At 45.0% G+C, this 15,599-nt stretch overlaps 37 pseudogenes; all 37 read right to left on the bottom strand.

The window, feature by feature from the left end:
* Positions 1-191: 191 nt before the first annotated feature.
* LOC140079101 (5S ribosomal RNA) lies at positions 192-310 on the bottom strand (annotated as a pseudogene).
* A 70-nt stretch (positions 311-380) lies between these two features.
* On the bottom strand, positions 381-499 carry LOC140095881 (5S ribosomal RNA; annotated as a pseudogene).
* A 70-nt stretch (positions 500-569) lies between these two features.
* On the bottom strand, positions 570-688 carry LOC140079100 (5S ribosomal RNA; annotated as a pseudogene).
* A 636-nt stretch (positions 689-1,324) lies between these two features.
* Positions 1,325-1,443, bottom strand: LOC140097743 (5S ribosomal RNA; annotated as a pseudogene).
* Positions 1,444-1,513: 70 nt separating this feature from the next.
* Positions 1,514-1,632, bottom strand: LOC140096328 (5S ribosomal RNA; annotated as a pseudogene).
* Positions 1,633-2,080: 448 nt separating this feature from the next.
* Positions 2,081-2,199, bottom strand: LOC140096327 (5S ribosomal RNA; annotated as a pseudogene).
* Positions 2,200-2,835: 636 nt separating this feature from the next.
* Positions 2,836-2,954, bottom strand: LOC140086513 (5S ribosomal RNA; annotated as a pseudogene).
* A 69-nt stretch (positions 2,955-3,023) lies between these two features.
* LOC140086512 (5S ribosomal RNA) lies at positions 3,024-3,142 on the bottom strand (annotated as a pseudogene).
* Positions 3,143-3,211: 69 nt separating this feature from the next.
* On the bottom strand, positions 3,212-3,330 carry LOC140094846 (5S ribosomal RNA; annotated as a pseudogene).
* Positions 3,331-3,400: 70 nt separating this feature from the next.
* Positions 3,401-3,519, bottom strand: LOC140093458 (5S ribosomal RNA; annotated as a pseudogene).
* Positions 3,520-3,588: 69 nt separating this feature from the next.
* LOC140094845 (5S ribosomal RNA) lies at positions 3,589-3,707 on the bottom strand (annotated as a pseudogene).
* Positions 3,708-4,155: 448 nt separating this feature from the next.
* On the bottom strand, positions 4,156-4,274 carry LOC140082646 (5S ribosomal RNA; annotated as a pseudogene).
* A 259-nt stretch (positions 4,275-4,533) lies between these two features.
* LOC140091724 (5S ribosomal RNA) lies at positions 4,534-4,652 on the bottom strand (annotated as a pseudogene).
* Positions 4,653-5,100: 448 nt separating this feature from the next.
* Positions 5,101-5,219, bottom strand: LOC140094137 (5S ribosomal RNA; annotated as a pseudogene).
* Positions 5,220-5,855: 636 nt separating this feature from the next.
* LOC140079099 (5S ribosomal RNA) lies at positions 5,856-5,974 on the bottom strand (annotated as a pseudogene).
* A 70-nt stretch (positions 5,975-6,044) lies between these two features.
* Positions 6,045-6,163, bottom strand: LOC140095880 (5S ribosomal RNA; annotated as a pseudogene).
* A 70-nt stretch (positions 6,164-6,233) lies between these two features.
* LOC140088853 (5S ribosomal RNA) lies at positions 6,234-6,352 on the bottom strand (annotated as a pseudogene).
* Positions 6,353-7,555: 1,203 nt separating this feature from the next.
* LOC140079097 (5S ribosomal RNA) lies at positions 7,556-7,674 on the bottom strand (annotated as a pseudogene).
* Positions 7,675-7,744: 70 nt separating this feature from the next.
* LOC140092570 (5S ribosomal RNA) lies at positions 7,745-7,863 on the bottom strand (annotated as a pseudogene).
* Positions 7,864-8,122: 259 nt separating this feature from the next.
* On the bottom strand, positions 8,123-8,241 carry LOC140088852 (5S ribosomal RNA; annotated as a pseudogene).
* A 259-nt stretch (positions 8,242-8,500) lies between these two features.
* Positions 8,501-8,619, bottom strand: LOC140089570 (5S ribosomal RNA; annotated as a pseudogene).
* Positions 8,620-8,689: 70 nt separating this feature from the next.
* LOC140079096 (5S ribosomal RNA) lies at positions 8,690-8,808 on the bottom strand (annotated as a pseudogene).
* A 70-nt stretch (positions 8,809-8,878) lies between these two features.
* Positions 8,879-8,997, bottom strand: LOC140095879 (5S ribosomal RNA; annotated as a pseudogene).
* Positions 8,998-9,067: 70 nt separating this feature from the next.
* Positions 9,068-9,186, bottom strand: LOC140088851 (5S ribosomal RNA; annotated as a pseudogene).
* A 1,203-nt stretch (positions 9,187-10,389) lies between these two features.
* Positions 10,390-10,508, bottom strand: LOC140079095 (5S ribosomal RNA; annotated as a pseudogene).
* Positions 10,509-10,578: 70 nt separating this feature from the next.
* LOC140091341 (5S ribosomal RNA) lies at positions 10,579-10,697 on the bottom strand (annotated as a pseudogene).
* Positions 10,698-10,956: 259 nt separating this feature from the next.
* LOC140090974 (5S ribosomal RNA) lies at positions 10,957-11,075 on the bottom strand (annotated as a pseudogene).
* A 447-nt stretch (positions 11,076-11,522) lies between these two features.
* On the bottom strand, positions 11,523-11,641 carry LOC140079094 (5S ribosomal RNA; annotated as a pseudogene).
* Positions 11,642-11,711: 70 nt separating this feature from the next.
* LOC140091329 (5S ribosomal RNA) lies at positions 11,712-11,830 on the bottom strand (annotated as a pseudogene).
* A 259-nt stretch (positions 11,831-12,089) lies between these two features.
* LOC140090972 (5S ribosomal RNA) lies at positions 12,090-12,208 on the bottom strand (annotated as a pseudogene).
* A 447-nt stretch (positions 12,209-12,655) lies between these two features.
* LOC140097742 (5S ribosomal RNA) lies at positions 12,656-12,774 on the bottom strand (annotated as a pseudogene).
* Positions 12,775-13,222: 448 nt separating this feature from the next.
* On the bottom strand, positions 13,223-13,341 carry LOC140093456 (5S ribosomal RNA; annotated as a pseudogene).
* A 69-nt stretch (positions 13,342-13,410) lies between these two features.
* Positions 13,411-13,529, bottom strand: LOC140094193 (5S ribosomal RNA; annotated as a pseudogene).
* A 448-nt stretch (positions 13,530-13,977) lies between these two features.
* LOC140082645 (5S ribosomal RNA) lies at positions 13,978-14,096 on the bottom strand (annotated as a pseudogene).
* A 636-nt stretch (positions 14,097-14,732) lies between these two features.
* Positions 14,733-14,851, bottom strand: LOC140097324 (5S ribosomal RNA; annotated as a pseudogene).
* A 70-nt stretch (positions 14,852-14,921) lies between these two features.
* LOC140092320 (5S ribosomal RNA) lies at positions 14,922-15,040 on the bottom strand (annotated as a pseudogene).
* Positions 15,041-15,299: 259 nt separating this feature from the next.
* LOC140096326 (5S ribosomal RNA) lies at positions 15,300-15,418 on the bottom strand (annotated as a pseudogene).
* Positions 15,419-15,599: the final 181 nt, after the last annotated feature.

The following is a 15,599-nucleotide window of genomic DNA, read 5'->3' as shown; positions in this document are numbered from 1 at the left end:
AAGGTCAACAGAACTTGGGATTCCCAGCCAGTCTCCCATGCTGGAACTTGCCAAGCCTTAAGCTGCATCGCTGCTGCGATCTGACAAGAGCACGCACATTCAGCTTAGAATGGCCGTTGACAGCAGCTGTTCAATTTGAACCTTCTTTTACTATCTCATAGAGAAACTAACACAATTTTCAGGTTCAAAAAGGTCAACAGAACTTGGGATTCCCAGCCAGTCTCCCATGCTGGTACTTGCCAAGCCTTAAGCTGCATTGCTGCTGCGATCTGACGAGAGCAGGCACATTCAGCTTAGAATGGCCGTTGACAGCAGCTGTTCAATTTGAACCTTCTTTTGCTATCTCATAGAGAAACTAACACAATTTTCAGGTTCAAAAAGGTCAACGGAACTTGGGATTCCCAGCCAGTCTCCCATGCTGGTACTTGCCAAGCCTTAAGCTGCATCGCTGCTGCGATCTGACAAGAGCACGCACATTCAGCTTAGAATGGCCGTTGACAGCAGCTGTTCAATTTGAACCTTCTTTTACTATCTCATAGAGAAACTAACACAATTTTCAGGTTCAAAAAGGTCAACAGAACTTGGGATTCCCAGCCAGTCTCCCATGCTGGTACTTGCCAAGCCTTAAGCTGCATTGCTGCTGCGATCTGACGAGAGCAGGCACATTCAGCTTAGAATGGCCGTTGACAGCAGCTGTTCAATTTGAACCTTCTTTTACTATCTCATAGAGAAACTAACACAATTTTCAGGTTCAAAAAGGTCAACAGAACTTGGGATTCCCAGCCAGTCTCCCATGCTGGTACTTGCCAAGCCTTAAGCTGCATTGCTGCTGCGATCTGGCAAGAGCAGGCACATTCAGCTTAGAATGGCCATTGACAGCAGTTGTTCAATTTGAACCTTCTTCTACTATCTTATATAGAAACTAACACAATTTTAAGGTTCAAAAAGGTCACCAGAACTTGGGATTCCAAGTCAGTCTCCCATGCTGGTACTTGCCAAGCCTTAAGCTGCATTGCTGCTGCAATCTGACAAGAGCAGGCACATTCAGCTTAGAATAGCCGTTGACAGCAGTTGTTCAATTTGAACCTTCTTTTGCTATCTCATAGAGAAACTAACACAATTTTCAGGTTCAAAAAGGTCATCAGAAGTTGGGATTCCAAGCCAGTCTCCCATGCTGGTACTTGCCAAGCCTTAAGCTGCATCGCTGCTGCGATCTGACAAGAGCACGCACATTCAGCTTAGAATGGCCGTTGACAGCAGCTGTTCAATTTGAACCTTCTTTTACTATCTCATAGAGAAACTAACACATTTTCAGGTTCAAAAAGGTCAACAGAACTTGGGATTCCCAGCCAGTCTCCCATGCTGGTACTTGCCAAGCCTTAAGCTGCATTGCTGCTGCGATCTGACAAGAGCACGCACATTCAGCTTAGAATGGCCGTTGACAGCAGCTGTTCAATTTGAACCTTCTTTTACTATCACATAGAGAAACTAACACAATTTTCAGGTTCAAAAAGGTCAACGGAACTTGGGATTCCCAGCCAGTCTCCCATGCTGGTACTTGCCAAGCCTTAAGCTGCATTGCTGCTGCAATCTGACAAGAGCAGGCACATTCAGCTTAGAATGGCCGTTGACAGCAGCATTTCAAATTGAACCTTCTTTTACTATCTCATAGAGAAACTAAAACAATTTTCAAGTTCAAAAAGGGCAACGGAACTTGGGATTCCCAGCCAGTCTCCCATGCTGGTACTTGCCAAGCCTTAAGCTGCATTGCTGCTGCGATCTGGCGAGAGCAGGCACATTCAGCGTAGAATGGCCATTGACAGCAGTTGTTCAATTTGAACCTTCTTCTACTATCTTAAATAGAAACTAACACAATTTTCAGGTTCAAAAAGGTCACCAGAACTTGGGATTCCAAGCCAGTCTCCCATGCTGGTACTTGCCTAGCAATAAGCTGCATCGCTGCTGCGATCTGACGAGAGCAGGCACATTGAGCTTAGAATGGCCGTTGACAGCAGCTGTTCAATTTGAACCTTCTTTTACTATCTCATAGAGAAACTAACACAATTTTCAGGTTCAAAAAGGTCAACGGAACTTGGGATTCCCAGCCAGTCTCCCATGCTGGTACTTGCCAAGCCTTAAGCTGCATTGCTGCTGCAATCTGACAAGAGCAGGCACATTCAGCTTAGAATGGCCGTTGACAGCAGCATTTCAAATTGAACCTTCTTTTACTATCTCATAGAGAAACTAAAACAATTTTCAAGTTCAAAAAGGGCAACGGAACTTGGGATTCCCAGCCAGTCTCCCATGCTGGTACTTGCCAAGCCTTAAGCTGCATTGCTGCTGCGATCTGGCGAGAGCAGGCACATTCAGCGTAGAATGGCCATTGACAGCAGTTGTTCAATTTGAACCTTCTTCTACTATCTTATATAGAAACTATCACAATTTTCAGGTTCAAAAAGGTCACCAGAACTTGGGATTCCAAGCCAGTCTCCCATGCTGGTACTTGCCAAGCCTTAAGCTGCATTGCTGCTGCAATCTGACAAGAGCAGGCACATTCAGCTTAGAATGGCCGTTGACAGCAGCTGTTCAATTTGAACCTTCTTTTGCTATCTCATAGAGAAACTAACACAATTTTCAGGTTCAAAAAGGTCACCAGAACTTGGGATTCCAAGCCAGTCTCCCATGCTGGTACTTGCCAAGCCTTAAGCTGCATCGCTGCTGCGATCTGACAAGAGCACGCACATTCAGCTTAGAATGGCCGTTGACAGCAGCTGTTCAATTTGAACCTTCTTTTACTATCTCATAGAGAAACTAACACATTTTCAGGTTCAAAAAGGTCAACAGAACTTGGGATTCCCAGCCAGTCTCCCATGCTGGTACTTGCCAAGCCTTAAGCTGCATTGCTGCTGCGATCTGACGAGAGCAGGCAAATTCAGCTTAGAATGGCCGTTGACAGCAGCTGTTCAATTTGAACCTTCTTTTACTATCTCATAGAGAAACTAACACATTTTCAGGTTCAAAAAGGTCAACAGAACTTGGGATTCCCAGCCAGTCTCCCATGCTGGTACTTGCCAAGCCTTAAGCTGCATTGCTGCTGCGATCTGACGAGAGCAGGCAAATTCAGCTTAGAATGGCCGTTGACAGCAGCTGTTCAATTTGAACCTTCTTTTACTATCTCATAGAGAAACTAACACATTTTCAGGTTCAAAAAGGTCAACAGAACTTGGGATTCCCAGCCAGTCTCCCATGCTGGTACTTGCCAAGCCTTAAGCTGCATTGCTGCTGCAATCTGACGAGAGCAGGCACATTCAGCTTAGAATTGCCGTTGACAGCAGCTGTTCAATTTGAACCTTCTTTTACTATCTCATAGAGAAACTAACACAATTTTCAGGTTCCAAAAGGTCAACGGAACTTGGAATTCCCAGCCAGTCTCCCATGCTGGTACTTGCCAAGCCTTAAGTTGCATTGCTGCTGCGATCTGACGAGAGCAGGCAAATTCAGCTTAGAATGGCCGTTGACAGCAGCTGTTCAATTTGAACCTTCTTTTACTATCTCATAGAGAAACTAACACATTTTCAGGTTCAAAAAGGTCAACAGAACTTGGGATTCCCAGCCAGTCTCCCATGCTGGTACTTGCCAAGCCTTAAGCTGCATTGCTGCTGCAATCTGACGAGAGCAGGCACATTCAGCTTAGAATTGCCGTTGACAGCAGCTGTTCAATTTGAACCTTCTTTTACTATCTCATAGAGAAACTAACACAATTTTCAGGTTCAAAAAGGTCAACAGAACTTGGGATTCCCAGCCAGTCTCCCATGCTGGTACTTGCCAAGCCTTAAGCTGCATCGCTGCTGCGATCTGAAAAGAGCACACACATTCAGCTTAGAATGGCCGTTGACAGCAGTTGTTCAATTTGAACCTTCTTCTACTATCTCATAGAGAAACTAACACAATTTTCAGGTTCAAAAAGGGCACCAGAACTTGGGATTCCCAGCCAGTCTCCCATGCTGGTACTTGCCAAGCCTTAAGCTGCATCGCTGCTGCGATCTGACTAGAGCACGCACATTCAGCTTAGAATTGCCGTTGACAGCAGCTTTTCAATTTGAACCTTCTTTTACTATCTCATACAGAAACTAACACAATTTTCAGGTTCAAAAAGGTCAACGGAACTTGGGATTCCCAGCCAGTCTCCCATGCTGGTACTTGCCAAGCCTTAAGCTGCATTGCTGCTGCGATCTGACGAGAGCAGGCACATTCAGCTTAGAATGGCCATTGACAGCAGCTGTTCAATTTGAATCTTCTTTTACTATCTCATAGAGAAACTAACACAATTTTCAGGTTCAAAAAGGTCAACAGAACTTGGGATTCCCAGCCAGTCTCCCATGCTGGTACTTGCCAAGCCTTAAGCTGCATCGCTGCTGCGATCTGACAAGAGCACGCACATTCAGCTTAGAATTGCCGTTGACAGCAGCTTTTCAATTTGAACCTTCTTTTACTATCTCATAGAGAAACTAACACAATTTTCAGGTTCAAAAAGGTCAACGGAACTTGGGATTCCCAGCCAGTCTCCCATGCTGGTACTTGCCAAGCCTTAGGCTGCATTGCTGCTGCGATCTGACGAGAGCAGGCACATTCAGCTTAGAATGGCCATTGACAGCAGCTGTTCAATTTGAACCTTCTTTTACTATCTCATAGAGAAACTAACACAATTTTCAGGTTCAAAAAGGTCAACAGAACTTGGGATTCCCAGCCAGTCTCCCATGCTGGTACTTGCCAAGCCTTAAGCTGCATCGCTGCTGCGATCTGACAAGAGCACACACATTCAGCTTAGAATGGCCGTTGACAGCAGTTGTTCAATTTGAACCTTCTTCTACTATCTCATAGAGAAACTAACACAATTTTCAGGTTCAAAAAAGTCACCAGAACTTGGGATTCCCAGCCAGTCTCCCATGCTGGTACTTGCCAAGCCTTAAGCTGCATCGCTGCTGCGATCTGACAAGAGCACACACATTCAGCTTAGAATGGCCGTTGACAGCAGCTGTTCAATTTGAACCTACTTTTACTATCTCATAGAGAAAATAACACAATTTTCAGGTTCAAAAAGGTCAACGGAACTTGGGATTCCCAGCCAGTCTCCCATGCTGGTACTTGCCAAGCCTTAAGATGCATTGCTGCTGCGATCTGACGAGAGCAGGCACATTCAGCTTAGAATTGCCGTTGACAGCAGCTGTTCAATTTGAACCTTCTTTTACTATCTCATAGAGAAACTAACACATTTTCAGGTTCAAAAAGGTCAACAGAACTTGGGATTCCCAGCCAGTCTCCCATGCTGGTACTTGCCAAGTCTTAAGCTGCATCGCTGCTGCGATCTGACAAGAGCACACACATTCAGCTTAGAATGGCCGTTGACAGCAGTTGTTCAATTTGAACCTTCTTCTACTCTCTCATATAGAAACTAACACAATTTTCAGGTTCAAAAATGTCACCAGAACTTGGGATTCCAAGCCAGTCTCCCATGCTGGTACTTGCCAAGCCTTAAGCTGCATTGCTGCTGCGATCTGACAAGAGCAGGCACATTCAGCTTAGAATGGCCGTTGACAGCAGCATTTCAAATTGAACCTTCTTTTACTATCTCATAGAGAAACTAAAACAATTTTCAAGTTCAAAAAGGTCAACAGAACTTGGGATTCCCAGCCAGTCTCCCATGCTGGAACTTGCCAAGCCTTAAGCTGCATCGCTGCTGCGATCTGACAAGAGCACGCACATTCAGCTTAGAATGGCCGTTGACAGCAGCTGTTCAATTTGAACCTTCTTTTACTATCTCATAGAGAAACTAACACAATTTTCAGGTTCAAAAAGGTCAACAGAACTTGGGATTCCCAGCCAGTCTCCCATGCTGGTACTTGCCAAGCCTTAAGCTGCATTGCTGCTGCGATCTGACGAGAGCAGGCACATTCAGCTTAGAATGGCCGTTGACAGCAGCTGTTCAATTTGAACCTTCTTTTGCTATCTCATAGAGAAACTAACACAATTTTCAGGTTCAAAAAGGTCAACGGAACTTGGGATTCCCAGCCAGTCTCCCATGCTGGTACTTGCCAAGCCTTAAGCTGCATCGCTGCTGCGATCTGACAAGAGCACGCACATTCAGCTTAGAATGGCCGTTGACAGCAGCTGTTCAATTTGAACCTTCTTTTACTATCTCATAGAGAAACTAACACAATTTTCAGGTTCAAAAAGGTCAACGGAACTTGGGATTCCCAGCCAGTCTCCCATGCTGGTACTTGCCAAGCCTTAAGCTGCATTGCTGCTGCGATCTGACAAGAGCAGGCACATTCAGCTTAGAATGGCCGTTGACAGCAGCATTTCAAATTGAACCTTCTTTTACTATCTCATAGAGAAACTAAAACAATTTTCAAGTTCAAAAAGGTCAACGGAACTTGGGATTCCCAGCCAGTCTCCCATGCTGGAACTTGCCAAGCCTTAAGCTGCATTGCTGCTGCGATCTGGCAAGAGCAGGCACATTCAGCTTAGAATGGCCATTGACAGCAGTTGTTCAATTTGAACCTTCTTCTACTATCTTATATAGAAACTAACACAATTTTAAGGTTCAAAAAGGTCACCAGAACTTGGGATTCCAAGTCAGTCTCCCATGCTGGTACTTGCCAAGCCTTAAGCTGCTTTGCTGCTGCAATCTGACAAGAGCAGGCACATTCAGCTTAGAATGGCCGTTGACAGCAGCTGTTCAATTTGAACCTTCTTTTGCTATCTCATAGAGAAACTTACACAATTTTCAGGTTCAAAAAGGTCACCAGAACTTGGGATTCGAAGCCAGTCTCCCATGATGGTACTTGCCAAGCCTTAAGCTGCATCGCTGCTGCGATCTCACAAGAGCACGCACATTCAGCTTAGAATGGCCGTTGACAGCAGCTGTTCAATTTGAACCTTCTTTTACTATCTCATAGAGAAACTAACACAATTTTCAGGTTCAAAAAGGGCAACGGAACTTGGGATTCCCAGCCAGTCTCCCATGCTGGTACTTGCCAAGCCTTATGCTGCATTGCTGCTGCGATCTGGCGAGAGCAGGCACATTCAGCTTAGAATGGCCATTGACGGCAGTTGTTCAATTTGAACCTTCTTCTACTATCTTATATAGAAACTAACACAATTTTCAGGTTCAAAAAGGTCACCAGAACTTGGGATTCCAAGCCAGTCTCCCATGCTGGTACTTGCCAAGCCTTAAGCTGCATTGCTGCTGCAATCTGACAAGAGCAGGCACATTCATCTTAGAATGGCCGTTGACAGCAGCTGTTCAATTTGAACCTTCTTTTGCTATCTCATAGAGAAACTAACACAATTTTCAGGTTCAAAAAGGTCACCAGAACTTGGGATTCCCAGCCAGTCTCCCATGCTGGTACTTGCCAAGCCTTAAGCTGCATCGCTGCTGCGATCTAACAAAAGCACGCACATTGAGCTTAGAATGGCCGTTGACAGCAGCTGTTCAATTTGAACCTTCTTTTACTATCTCATAGAGAAACTAACTCATTTTCAGGTTCAAAAAGGTCAACAGAACTTGGGATTCCCAGCCAGTCTCCCATGCTGGTACTTGCCAAGCCTTAAGCTGCATTGCTGCTGCGATCTGACGAGAGCAGGCACATTCAGCTTAGAATGGCCGTTGACAGCAGCTGTTCAATTTGAACCTTCTTTTACTATCTCATAGAGAAACTAACACAATTTTCAGGTTCAAAAAGGTCAACGGAACTTGGGATTCCCAGCCAGTCTCCCATGCTGGTACTTGCCAAGCCTCAAGCTGCATTGCTGCTGCGATCTGACAAGAGCAGGCACATTCAGCTTAGAATGGCCGTTGACAGCAGCTGCTCAATTTGAACCTTCTTTTACTATCTCATAGAGAAACTAACACAATTTTCAGGTTCAAAAAAGTCACCAGAACTTGGGATTCCCAGCGAGTCTCCCATGCTGGTACTTGCCAAGCCTTAAGCTGCATCGCTGCTGCGATCTGACAAGAGCACGCACATTCAGCTTAGAATGGCCGTTGACAGCAGCTGTTCAATTTGAACCTTCTTTTACTATCTCACAGAGAAACTAACACAATTTTCAGGTTCAAAAAGGTCAACGGAACTTGGGATTCCCAGCCAGTCTCCCATGCTGGTACTTGCCAAGCCTTAAGCTGCATTGCTGCTGCGATCTGACAAGAGCAGGCACATTCAGCTTAGAATGGCCGTTGACAGCAGCATTTCAAATTGAACCTTCTTTTACTATCTCATAGAGAAACTAAAACAATTTTCAAGTTCAAAAACGTCAACAGAACTTGGGATTCCCAGCCAGTCTCCCATGCTGGAACTTGCCAAGCCTTAAGCTGCATCGCTGCTGCGATATGACAAGAGCACGCACATTCAGCTTAGAATGGCCGTTGACAGCAGCTGTTCAATTTGAACCTTCTTTTACTATCTCATAGAGAAACTAACACAATTTTCAGGTTCAAAAAGGTCAACAGAACTTGGGATTCCCAGCCAGTCTCCCATGCTGGTACTTGCCAAGCCTTAAGCTGCATTGCTGCTGCAATCTGACGAGAGCAGGCACATTCAGCTTAGAATGGCCGTTGACAGCAGCTGTTCAATTTGAACCTTCTTTTACTATCTCATAGAGAAACTAACACAATTTTCAGGTTCAAAAAGGTCAACAGAACTTGGGATTCCCAGCCAGTCTCCCATGCTGGTACTTGCCAAGCCTTAAGCTGCATTGCTGCTGCGATCTGACGAGAGCAGGCACATTCAGCTTAGAATGGCCGTTGACAGCAGCTGTTCAATTTGAACCTTCTTTTGCTATCTCATAGAGAAACTAACACAATTTTCAGGTTCAAAAAGGTCAACGGAACTTGGGATTCCCAGCCAGTCTCCCATGCTGGTACTTGCCAAGCCTTAAGCTGCATCGCTGCTGCGATCTGACAAGAGCACGCACATTCAGCTTAGAATGGCCGTTGACAGCAGCTGTTCAATTTGAACCTTCTTTTACTATCTCATAGAGAAACTAACACAATTTTCAGGTTCAAAAAGGTCAACGGAACTTGGGATTCCCAGCCAGTCTCCCATGCTGGTACTTGCCAAGCCTTAAGCTGCATTGCTGCTGCGATCTGACAAGAGCAGGCACATTCAGCTTAGAATGGCCGTTGACAGCAGCATTTCAAATTGAACCTTCTTTTACTATCTCATAGAGAAACTAAAACAATTTTCAAGTTCAAAAAGGTCAACGGAACTTGGGATTCCCAGCCAGTCTCCCATGCTGGAACTTGCCAAGCCTTAAGCTGCATTGCTGCTGCGATCTGGCAAGAGCAGGCACATTCAGCTTAGAATGGCCATTGACAGCAGTTGTTCAATTTGAACCTTCTTCTACTATCTTATATAGAAACTAACACAATTTTAAGGTTCAAAAAGGTCACCAGAACTTGGGATTCCAAGTCAGTCTCCCATGCTGGTACTTGCCAAGCCTTAAGCTGCTTTGCTGCTGCAATCTGACAAGAGCAGGGACATTCAGCTTAGAATGGCCGTTGACAGCAGCTGTTCAATTTGAACCTTCTTTTGCTATCTCATAGAGAAACTTACACAATTTTCAGGTTCAAAAAGGTCACCAGAACTTGGGATTCGAAGCCAGTCTCCCATGATGGTACTTGCCAAGCCTTAAGCTGCATCGCTGCTGCGATCTCACAAGAGCACGCACATTCAGCTTAGAATGGCCGTTGACAGCAGCTGTTCAATTTGAACCTTCTTTTACTATCTCATAGAGAAACTAACACAATTTTCAGGTTCAAAAAGGGCAACGGAACTTGGGATTCCCAGCCAGTCTCCCATGCTGGTACTTGCCAAGCCTTATGCTGCATTGCTGCTGCGATCTGGCGAGAGCAGGCACATTCAGCTTAGAATGGCCATTGACGGCAGTTGTTCAATTTGAACCTTCTTCTACTATCTTATATAGAAACTAACACAATTTTCAGGTTCAAAAAGGTCACCAGAACTTGGGATTCCAAGCCAGTCTCCCATGCTGGTACTTGCCAAGCCTTAAGCTGCATTGCTGCTGCAATCTGACAAGAGCAGGCACATTCAGCTTAGAATGGCCGTTGACAGCAGCTGTTCAATTTGAACCTTCTTTTGCTATCTCATAGAGAATCTAACACAATTTTCAGGTTCAAAAAGGTCACCAGAACTTGGGATTCCAAGCCAGTCTCCCATGCTGGTACTTGCCAAGCCTTAAGCTGCATCGCTGCTGCGATCTAACAAAAGCACGCACATTGAGCTTAGAATGGCCGTTGACAGCAGCTGTTCAATTTGAACCTTCTTTTACTATCTCATAGAGAAACTAACTCATTTTCAGGTTCAAAAAGGTCAACAGAACTTGGGATTCCCAGCCAGTCTCCCATGCTGGTACTTGCCAAGCCTTAAGCTGCATTGCTGCTGCGATCTGACGAGAGCAGGCACATTCAGCTTAGAATGGCCGTTGACAGCAGCTGTTCAATTTGAACCTTCTTTTACTATCTCATAGAGAAACTAACACAATTTTCAGGTTCAAAAAGGTCAACGGAACTTGGGATTCCCAGCCAGTCTCCCATGCTGGTACTTGCCAAGCCTTAAGCTGCATTGCTGCTGCGATCTGACGAGAGCAGGCACATTCAGCTTAGAATGGCCGTTGACAGCAGCTGCTCAATTTGAACCTTCTTTTACTATCTCATAGAGAAACTAACACAATTTTCAGGTTCAAAAAAGTCACCAGAACTTGGGATTCCCAGCGAGTCTCCCATGCTGGTACTTGCCAAGCCTTAAGCTGCATCGCTGCTGCGATCTGACAAGAGCACGCACATTCAGCTTAGAATGGCCGTTGACAGCAGCTGTTCAATTTGAACCTTCTTTTACTATCTCACAGAGAAACTAACACAATTTTCAGGTTCAAAAAGGTCAACAGAACTTGGGATTCCCAGCCAGTCTCCCATGCTGGTACTTGCCAAGCCTTAAGCTGCATTGCTGCTGCGATCTGACAAGAGCAGGCACATTCAGCTTAGAATGGCCGTTGACAGCAGCATTTCAAATTGAACCTTCTTTTACTATCTCATAGAGAAACTAAAACAATTTTCAAGTTCAAAAACGTCAACAGAACTTGGGATTCCCAGCCAGTCTCCCATGCTGGAACTTGCCAAGCCTTAAGCTGCATCGCTGCTGCGATCTGACAAGAGCACGCACATTCACCTTAGAATGGCCGTTGACAGCAGCTGTTCAATTTGAACCTTCTTTTGCTATCTCATAGAGAAACTAACACAATTTTCAGGTTCAAAAAGGTCACCAGAACTTGGGATTCCAAGCCAGTCTCCCATGCTGGTACTTGCCAAGCCTTAAGCTGCATCGCTGCTGCGATCTAACAAAAGCACGCACATTGAGCTTAGAATGGCCGTTGACAGCAGCTGTTCAATTTGAACCTTCTTTTACTATCTCATAGAGAAACTAACTCATTTTCAGGTTCAAAAAGGTCAACAGAACTTGGGATTCCCAGCCAGTCTCCCATGCTGGTACTTGCCAAGCCTTAAGCTGCATTGCTGCTGCGATCTGACGAGAGCAGGCACATTCAGCTTAGAATGGCCGTTGACAGCAGCTGTTCAATTTGAACCTTCTTTTACTATCTCATAGAGAAACTAACACAATTTTCAGGTTCAAAAAGGTCAACGGAACTTGGGATTCCCAGCCAGTCTCCCATGCTGGTACTTGCCAAGCCTTAAGCTGCATTGCTGCTGCGATCTGACGAGAGCAGGCACATTCAGCTTAGAATGGCCGTTGACAGCAGCTGCTCAATTTGAACCTTCTTTTACTATCTCATAGAGAAACTAACACAATTTTCAGGTTCAAAAAAGTCACCAGAACTTGGGATTCCCAGCGAGTCTCCCATGCTGGTACTTGCCAAGCCTTAAGCTGCATCGCTGCTGCGATCTGACAAGAGCACGCACATTCAGCTTAGAATGGCCGTTGACAGCAGCTGTTCAATTTGAACCTTCTTTTACTATCTCACAGAGAAACTAACACAATTTTCAGGTTCAAAAAGGTCAACAGAACTTGGGATTCCCAGCCAGTCTCCCATGCTGGTACTTGCCAAGCCTTAAGCTGCATTGCTGCTGCGATCTGACAAGAGCAGGCACATTCAGCTTAGAATGGCCGTTGACAGCAGCATTTCAAATTGAACCTTCTTTTACTATCTCATAGAGAAACTAAAACAATTTTCAAGTTCAAAAACGTCAACAGAACTTGAGATTCCCAGCCAGTCTCCCATGCTGGAACTTGCCAAGCCTTAAGCTGCATCGCTGCTGCGATCTGACAAGAGCACGCACATTCAGCTTAGAATGGCCGTTGACAGCAGCTGTTCAATTTGAACCTTCTTTTGCTATCTCATAGAGAAACTAACACAATTTTCAGGTTCAAAAAGGTCATCAGAACTTGGGATTCCAAGCCAGTCTCCCATGCTGGTACTTGACAAGCCTTAAGCTGCATCGCTGCTGCGATCTCACAAGAGCACGCACATTCAGCTTAGAATGGCCGTTGACAGCAGCTGTTCAATTTGAACCTTCTTTTACTATCTCATAGAGAAACTAACACATTTTCAGGTTCAAAAAGGTCAACAGAACTTGGGATTCCCAGCCAGTCTCCCATGCTGGTACTTGCCAAGCCTTAAGCTGCATTGCTGCTGCGATCTGACAAGAGCACGCACATTCAGCTTAGAATGGCCGTTGACAGCAGCTGTTCAATTTGAACCTTCTTTTACTATCACATAGAGAAACTAACACAATTTTCAGGTTCAAAAAGGTCAACGGAACTTGGGATTCCCAGCCAGTCTCCCATGCTGGTACTTGCCAAGCCTTAAGCTGCATTGCTGCTGCGATCTGGCGAGAGCAGGCACATTCAGCGTAGAATGGCCATTGACAGCAGTTGTTCAATTTGAACCTTCTTCTACTATTTTAAATAGAAACTAACACAATTTTCAGGTTCAAAAAGGTCACCAGAACTTGGGATTCCAAGCCAGTCTCCCATGCTGGTACTTGCCAAGCAATAAGCTGCATCGCTGCTGCGATCTGACGAGAGCAGGCACATTGAGCTTAGAATGGCCGTTGACAGCAGCTGTTCAATTTGAACCTTCTTTTACTATCTCATAGAGAAACTAACACAATTTTCAGGTTCAAAAAGGTCAACGGAACTTGGAATTCCCAGCCAGTCTCCCATGCTGGTACTTGCCAAGCCTTAAGTTGCATTGCTGCTGCGATCTGACGAGAGCAGGCAAATTCAGCTTAGAATGGCCGTTGACAGCAGCTGTTCAATTTGAACCTTCTTTTACTATCTCATAGAGAAACTAACACATTTTCAGGTTCAAAAAGGTCAACAGAACTTGGGATTCCCAGCTAGTCTCCCATGCTGGTACTTGCCAAGCCTTAAGCTGCATTGCTGCTGCAATCTGACGAGAGCAGGCACATTCAGCTTAGAATTGCCGTTGACAGCAGCTGTTCAATTTGAACCTTCTTTTACTATCTCATAGAGAAACTAACACAATTTTCAGGTTCAAAAAGGTCAACAGAACTTGGGATTCCCAGCCAGTCTCCCATGCTGGTACTTGCCAAGCCTTAAGCTGCATCGCTGCTGCGATCTGAAAAGAGCACACACATTCAGCTTAGAATGGCCGTTGACAGCAGTTGTTCAATTTGAACCTTCTTCTACTATCTCATAGAGAAACTAACACAATTTTCAGGTTCAAAAAGGTCAACAGAACTTGGGATTCCCAGCCAGTCTCCCATGCTGGTACTTGCCAAGCCTTAAGCTGCATCGCTGCTGCGATCTGACAAGAGCACGCACATTCAGCTTAGAATTGCCATTGACAGCAGCTTTTCAATTTGAACCTTCTTTTACTATCTCATACAGAAACTAACACAATTTTCAGGTTCAAAAAGGTCAACGGAACTTGGGATTCCCAGCCAGTCTCCCATGCTGGTACTTGCCAAGCCTTAAGCTGCATTGCTGCTGCGATCTGACGAGAGCAGGCACATTCAGCTTAGAATGGCCATTGACAGCAGCCGTTCAATTTGAACCTTCTTTTACTATCTCATAGAGAAACTAACACAATTTTCAGGTTCAAAAAGGTCAACAGAACTTGGGATTCCCAGCCAGTCTCCCATGCTGGTACTTGCCAAGCCTTAAGCTGCATCGCTGCTACGATCTGACAAGAGCACACACATTCAGCTTAGAATGGCCGTTGACAGCAGTTGTTCAATTTGAAAATTCTTCTACTATCTCATAGAGAAACTAACACAATTTTCAGGTTCAAAAAAGGCACCAGAACTTGGGATTCCCAGCCAGTCTCCCATGCTGGTACTTGCCAAGCCTTAAGCTGCATCGCTGCTGCGATCTGACAAGAGCACGCACATTCAGCTTAGAATGAACGTTGACAGCAGCTGTTCAATTTGAACCTTCTTTTACTATCTCATAGAGAAACTAAAACAATTTTCAAGTTCAAAAAGGTCAACAGAACTTGGGATTCCCAGCCAGTCTCCCATGCTGGAACTTGCCAAGCCTTAAGCTGCATCGCTGCTGCGATCTGACAAGAGCACGCACATTCAGCTTAGAATGGCCGTTGAGAGCAGCTGTTCAATTTGAACCTTCTTTTACTATCTCATAGTAAACTAACACAATTTTCAGGTTCAAAAAGGTCAACAGAACTTGGGATTCCCAGCCAGTCTCCCATGCTGGTACTTGCCAAGCCTTAAGCTGCATTGCTGCTGCGATATGACGAGAGCAGGCACATTCAGCTTAGAATGGCCGTTGACAGCAGCTGTTCAATTTGAACCTTCTTTTGCTATCTCATAGAGAAACTAACACAATTTTCAGGTTCAAAAAGGTCAACGGAACTTGGGATTCCCAGCCAGTCTCCCATGCTGGTACTTGCCAAGACTTAAGCTGCATTGCTGCTGCGATCTGACGAGAGCAGGCACATTCAGCTTAGAATGGCCATTGACAGCAGTTGTTCAATTTGAACCTTCTTCTACTATCTCATATAGAAACTAACACAATTTTCAGGTTCAAAAAGGTCACCAGAACTTGGGATTCCCAGCCAGTCTCCCATGCTGGTACTTGCCAAGCCTTAAGCTGCATCGCTGCTGCGATCTGAGAAGAGCACGCACATTCAGCTTAGAATTGCCATTGACTGCAGCTTTTCAATTTGAACCTTCTTTTACTATCTCATACAGAAACTAACACAATTTTCAGGTTCAAAAAGGTCAACGGAACTTGGGATTCCCAGCCAGTCTCCCATGCTGGTACTTGCCAAGCCTTAAGCTGCATTGCTGCTGCAATCTGACAAGAGCAGGCACATTCAGCTTAGAATGGCCGTTGACAGCAGCATTTCAAATTGAACCTTCTTTTACTATCTCATAGAGAAACTAAAACAATTTTCAAGTTCAAAAAGGGCAACGGAACTTGGGATTCCCAGCCAGTCTCCCATGCTGGTACTTGCCAAGCCTTAAGCTGCATTGCTGCTGCGATCTGGCGAGAGCAGGCACATTCAGCGTAGAATGG

The sequence above is a fragment of the Engystomops pustulosus genome, chromosome 9 (assembly GCF_040894005.1).
Source record: "Engystomops pustulosus chromosome 9, aEngPut4.maternal, whole genome shotgun sequence".
NCBI lineage: Eukaryota > Metazoa > Chordata > Amphibia > Anura > Leptodactylidae > Engystomops > Engystomops pustulosus.
This window is presented reverse-complemented; position numbering and strand designations above follow the sequence as displayed.